Source organism: Geospiza fortis, unplaced genomic scaffold, assembly GCF_000277835.1.
Source record: "Geospiza fortis unplaced genomic scaffold, GeoFor_1.0 scaffold12, whole genome shotgun sequence".
In the NCBI taxonomy this organism is placed as follows: Eukaryota; Metazoa; Chordata; class Aves; order Passeriformes; family Thraupidae; genus Geospiza; species Geospiza fortis.
In genome coordinates, this window is record NW_005054323.1 from 4069700 (window position 1) to 4076769 (window position 7070).

The following is a 7070-nucleotide window of genomic DNA, read 5'->3' on the forward strand; positions in this document are numbered from 1 at the left end:
TACAAAGAGAATGTCAGGGTACTGCGCTAAGCCCTCATTCCAGCTGTTTCAAAATTAAATCCTGGGAGACTATTCATGTATGAAATTATACTTTGGTGAGAATGTAATTCTTCCAAATTCTCTTCTGTGATGATTTTACTGCATGATTCCAGTATTGTACAGGGGAGATGCAGCTTCTTTTTGTTTCACCAATGCTGATGGAACAGATTGTTATCCTCTACTAAGTTACAAGGGCTTCATATCTAGAGGTTGATCTTCTTGTGTAAATTATTAATTCATTAACCTATGTGAGGCAATGTGAGGTGAGTTAACAATGTTATTTAAGCTATCTGAAATAACCAGGTGTTATTTGATGGACATGGGTGGGGGAGTATTACACAATTCTCTCCTTTGGCATTTCTGAGAAGGTGTTGACATCTCTAGCTACAGAAGACGAGACACCTGGGAAATGCTAAAGTAGCAATTTTTTCTCTATTTCTTTGTACCATTTTGTCTCTGCATTTAACCTGCCAGGGCATCAGAGGAATAAGAACTTGGTGGTTTTGTTGACTAAAATGCCTTTCAGCTCCTCTTCAGTGAACTTTGTACAAGCTTCAGAATATTGTCATTGTACCCTCAAACAAATATGGCTGCTCCTCTCCACAACAAATGAGGCATTATTATCCATTAATTATTTGTGAACTTGATACAAGTGGATACTTTAAGATGGGTAATTGCTGAGCTATCCAAATTCTGAAAGTTCATGAGTGATGGAATCTTACCCTGGTGGGCATGTGGGAAAGAGGACCAGATTTTTTAACCTTCAGAATATATTTAACAAAATAGTATAAATGCTGAATTTCTATCACTTTCAGAAACTCAACTAAGTTTATGGAGATACTATTTTTTTATCCTAAGTGCTTTTCTTCTCCTTCTCCATTTCAGTTTCCACTGCAGGTTTGGACCTTTGTGGATTTGCTGATGTCTGTTCTTCTGTTTTTTTAAGAGGGAACAGAAGTTAGCAAAGAACAATCTTCAGCATCTGCCTGTTTTACTAGCTTTCCTTGAACTTCAGATGACAGAACATTGAGAAACATCATCTCACATCCTCATGCAAGTTGCTTGTTATCTGCCTTGAAGCTGTCAAGGCGAGCTTAGCTAGACTTATCTTGCCAGAAGTAAATTATGAAACACTCTAAGGGAGTCCTTTGCCAATAAATCAAAGGAAGAAGTAACCTCATATAGCAAAACAAAGAGATTGGGAGAGTTTTCCACATGCTCTTAAAAAGAAAAGGAAAATGTATTCTTAAATTTGCCTACTGATTGTACAGACAATGAAGCTATAGTTTTCATACAAATTTACAGTTTAACTATCAGACTTACACTATCCCACTGATATGAAATCTACAAACATTTTTCCTTCATTAGGACTTTCTTACTCAGATTAAGAAAATTTTTCCCCCTCCACTTGTAAGATAAAACTGTAAGAGTGCTAGATTACATCCAGAGCATAAAATCATAGAATCATAGGATAGTTTGGGTTAGAAAGGACCTTAAAAATCATCTAGTTACAAAGATACAGGACTACAGATCAAAACTTTCCCGAAGACTGGAGATCACTGAATGCATTTTCATATTTATTTGTTAATAACAAAGTGAACTCATCATTTTAATTTTACAATTGGGAAAATCAAAGCACTAAGAGAACTAGAATCCAGCTTCTGAGGCAATTTTATTTTGAATATGAGTTGGACATGCCTTTCAGAGGTACTGAATATCTGGAAACTCCTGTTAGAACTCAGGAAAATTTGCCCTTGTTCAAAGCTATGTTAACTACCAGCCCAGGCTTGCCAATTTGATAGAGAACACTACTAGATTGTGAAGCATAGTAGCTATGAATCTGAAACCAGTTACATTAACTCCTGGTTTTTTAAGTTCACTTTGCTTCTGGTTTTGAGCACTGGGCGTGAGTGGCTCTGTTTCTGACTACAAGAACAGTATTCAGAAATAAGCAATTAAACAGAAGTAAGCAGCAACCCTGCGAAGAATTTTTTGAGATTATATGGAGAAACAGAGTTAGTAGTTATAAATTCTGTAACTTATGGTAGGTCACCACTGATGAGCTCTGTTTTCACAGCATTACACTCCAGTCTGACAGGAAGCCATGTGCCCCTGTTAATAAAATGGGATACCTAAACTCTGCTTCTTACTGGAGCTGGTGAATTTGAAATGAATGGCATGCTAACATAGCAATAGAAACTTCCAGATCATCAGTTTTGCGTTTAGCAAGTATGGAATCTAGGGGAGACCCTCATTGTTACCAGTGGATTTTGAGCCTTGATCTGCTGCTTTTCATTCCCCTGAACCACTGACCAGAATACATAATCTTGTGTACATGCATTGCGCAGTAGCATTAAGCAAGAAACCTAATAGCCTGATTTGATAGTATAAGATAGTGTTTGATTTAGCAGGTTGCTGAACTCTGTACTGCAAAAAAGATAAGTAATTTTTATTGATTGTGGCAAAACAGCCAAGTGAGCCTTAACCAGGGCATGTGAACATTTCCATGCATGAGTTGCATATCAATAGCACATATTGAGAGCAAGTATCTTGTCAAGAGGACAATTTCCAGTGCTACCCAAGGATGCTAAAATGCTTCTAAGAGAGAGACATTTAGCCTTGTTCAAGGAAAAAAAGCCACTAAGGTGAGGAGCTTGTGGAAAACTGAGAGTATCAGGAGTATCTTCCACAAACATGTTGGAGTAACAGCATCTTTGGGTTGTAAAAGAAGAATGTCTTCCACACTGCCAAACCTGAGACTTAATTCTGTCTCCAAAAGCTTTTGCCACAGGATCTTTTGCAGCTACATCAGAATAGAACCCAGGAAGTCAGTCACACTAAAATGATTTCCAGCAACTGTCTGGCCCTTTTTCCTCCTTCTGTATCAAGTCTAAGAAATGTAAGTAGAGAAAGCTTGGTTGTTTGTAGTGCATTCACCTTAGATTCTTATGCAGTATATAAGAATAAATATAAATCTAGTAAGGAACTAGATCTTTTGAAACTTAATAAAGGAAACTCTCAGATCTAGATAAAAAGAAAAGATTAGTTGCTAATAAGTGGCTTGTTGATAAAACATTATAAAAGAATGTGGTTTAAGTGGAGAATAACATGAAGTATCTCAGGTTTTGTGGTGGGAAAGTCTTATAGAAGAGCCAATATAGTTTTAATAGTTATATTTTAATAGTTACATTTTAATTAGTTATTCATTATATTAATAGTCCTAGAACTGTTACTTAGTTCTAGAATAGGCCTGGACATTTTTGTCCTATGCATTTTGTATCTACCAACAAAATCCTTATCCATAGCTACATCTCCTGACTGTTTATGAAATACAATTAAACAATTACAGGATCTTGTTAGCATAAATAGAACACTTGGTGTACTGTTTAACTGATGGTACCTAGATAATGGCCAAACAAGGACATTTTTCTTTCTGATGGTAAGTTATTATGAAGTAATTTGTCTTTTAAAATAGATTGCTTTATTGATAACTCCTGTCATGGCCTCATCTAGTGTGTTTTACTACATAAAGGGTGAAAACTAAATGGGTACACATGGGCTGATAAGATTTACATGTCACATGTGACATGGAGGCTTGCTGTTACCTTTCCAAAGTGCAGCAATACACCACAACAACAGGTTGCTGCCTAGCCTTCTGATGATATCTGGCAAGGTTATAGATGAACTGTAGTCAAATTAAAAAAAAATCCTGTATGATATGTAAATATGTATAATTGACTCCCTGCCCTTATCAAGCCAGCATGAGTTAGTCCCATTCCTTCTTCTTCTGTCTTAATTAAATACATAACATCTATTGTGGGGGTGGATTTATAGTACCTGTCTGCCTGTAATTGATGATACTGTTGCTTGCTTTTGCCTTTCTTCAAGTATTTAGAGGACAACTATATTTGACCTAGTTAGTCTCTTTTGAATCAGATGTCAGGTTAACTCTGTTACAGCTGAAGAGGAAAGAGGTAATGATCTTTGGACAGCTAACAAAGCATCAGACACACTGAAAGATAAGGACGTTCCAGAAAAAAATGTTAAAGTACATAACATTTCTTTATGTTATAAAGAAAACCTGCAGGTTGTGTTACCCAGAAACAACAGGTGGAGTTCTCTAACTCTCGGCAGAGCAGAATAAGGATGCTATTCTTTCTGAGTATAATTAGTGTGGACTTTCAAAAGGAGGATCAGGCCTCACAAATCTGATCTTCTCTTCTGGAGACACAAAAACTAAGTGAGTCACAGCCGGAAAACTATTGACATGATTAATAAAGACAAGGGGAAAGCTTTTCATACAGGAACATACAAAAGGCCTAATCCCAAACCCAAGGAGTAAGGCAAATAAACAGTTTAGGTGAGTAAGAAGTCAGTTGCCAGTTCCAAGACAGAATGGTGCAAGACAGGATTACAAAGCCTAGAAACTAATTACTGTGAGACTGGAAAGAAAGGGGAACAGTGAGAAAGCTGAGAGAAAACAGTCTTTGATGATTGTGTTATTTCACAATTAACAGTCTCAGGGTGTCCAACACAAGTAAGTTGATTCTCAGTTAATTAGAACCACTTGCATCTCACATGACATCTCTAAACATGTAAAAGAAAAATGTTCTTTGAATATTAGACATCTTCGAGGTCAAATGAATGGGTGTAATGAATTGAATTGATTATTTAATGTTATGGACCCAGAATCATCCATCCTTCATAGCTATAAACACCTTTTTTTCCTTTGTGTCCCTATAGCATTCCTGACTGCTGGGAATACTTCAGTGCCTGTGCTACTGGCAAGAACTTGAGGCAAAGAAGGCATGTCAGTTTTCTTGTGGCTCTAGCTCCCTACTGAGAACCTCAAAAACTCTGTCTGGAGGCAGTCCTTCAAAGCTTGCCAGCTTCCTAAGGCTGTGAGTGGACATGATTTATTGACAGCTCCAAAGGGCCACCCTTCTCTGCTCTCTGTTTGCAGGCCAAACAGACAGTTTTTGGATAGTTTCTCATTACATGATTAGGAATATGACACCACTTCACTGTTTGAACAGTCATCCTAAAGACGGAGAAGAGGTTATGGCTAGCTATCTCAATGTGCAAGCATGACTACTTTTAAATAAAAGTAGCTTCAATCCATGGAAAGGGCTCTCAGTCCCCCACTTTTTTGAGTTCCCAAGATTTCCCTCCATCCACCAGCTGTAAGGTCAGGTGAAGATCCCTGTACCTGATCTGGTTAATACACTAGCACTCTAGCTGTCAGTCAGCCCTATATCCACCTACTAGACTACACCTGTTCCTAAAGGAATATTAACAGACTACTCAGGTCCCTTCAGACTTAGCACTGCTCTGCCCTTTGGCCTTTCTGTCACCTGTTTGGGAGCAGCTGATAACATGGTCTCAAGACAAGTGGAAGTACCCGTCCCCTGCTGGAACTGTTGGTCAGGGCCTCGATGGCATGGACAGGGCTTATGGTCCCTGCCCAGCCTTCCCTAGAGTATCCCACATCCTGCCATTTCAGCTTCCCGGGGCTGCCAGCCCCTGCCCCAGTGATGCCACCGCAGGGATGCTCTCTGGCTTCCCTGAGCACTGCTAGACCCTGACGTTGATGTTCCAGCAGCTCCTCCAACTGGCTGAACTAAGATGGTAAGAAAAGCTGAGGGACCCATGTTATCTATTGCTGCTATCTCTGTCAGAGCTGTGTTACAGAGACAGGTGGCTGAAACCTGAGGTGTTCTGTATCATGAAGGACATTAAAGTGTGTTTAAAAGAGATGCACCAAAGGATAGATAGATTTATTGTCTGATCAAGTAACTCATATCTTTAAACTTTTTTTTTCTACAGTTAAGGATCTGTAGGTGGACTTATTTTCTAAAATGTTAATTAAATGGACTTGGATGGTTGAATGCGCTGTTGTATTACTGTGAATTACTTCTTGAAAGACTGAAACTTCTTAGATGTATTATGTGAGTTTAAACATCTGTCCTTGCCTCATGGAACAGAAGGATAGGGTATATATTATATATAGGATATATATATATATTATTGCTTTCCTTTTTTAGGAAAGGCTGGTGTGTCATGATTTTGTGCTGTTACTACTGCTTTTCTTGATACTCTTCTGCCTTCCCCTTCATCAATCTTGACATGGACCACACCACTGCTCTCTCTTTTATGATATCTGAGGAATTTGGTCAATCCAAGATGTAATGTCATCCTCTCCCCCTTCCTCCCCCTGCCTTCTACCTGTCTGCCAGCCTCTGTAACAAAGGCAATGTTCTCAAGAGGCATGTTTGTAGATTTTCAAAACTCCAGATAAGCCCATCCAAGTTTATAAAATACAGAGGGGACCTAGTTGTGGAAAAAACAGGACCACAATCTACATTCTTAGCCTGCCAAGGACTGTCAAAGGGTTGGTACTATCTCTAGTTACCGCATTCTGGCAAAGTGTGTCACTGGGCTGTGAGAGTCTTGGGTGTTTCTGTACTGCAAATAATGGTGCTACTTGTTAGTAAATAAATCCCTGGAACGGTCTAGAATTCCCAGTAGAGTAACTCATGACAAAGGGTGTTAATTTTGTGGTAGCCACGGCATGCTGAGTGGTTTACACTTGAGAAGCCACATAACCAGGAAAAGAAACAGAGAGCTCTCAGATGACAACCATGTAATGAAAAGAGCAGAGTGCGTGTGTTTGGTATGCATGCTAGCAGAGGTGTAATAAATCTGTTCAAATAAGTGAAAAATTCTTGTTTGTTCCACTTATTCTGCTCTGCTGTCAGGGGAGGTTTAGGTTGTATATTAAAAAAAGGTTCTTCACCCCTAGGGTGGCTGGACACGGGAATAAGGAAGTTCCCTGCTCCCCAGGGCAGTGGTCACAGCACCAGCGTGCCAGAGTGCAAGAAACGTTTGGACAGCGCTCTCAGGCACACGGTGTGACCCCTGGGGCTGCCCTGTGCAGGGCCGGTAGCTGGATTCGATGCATCCCTGTGAGTCCCTGCCAACTCAGCACAGTCTCTGCTCCACTGTCCCGGCGTGCGGCAGGAGGAGCGGCG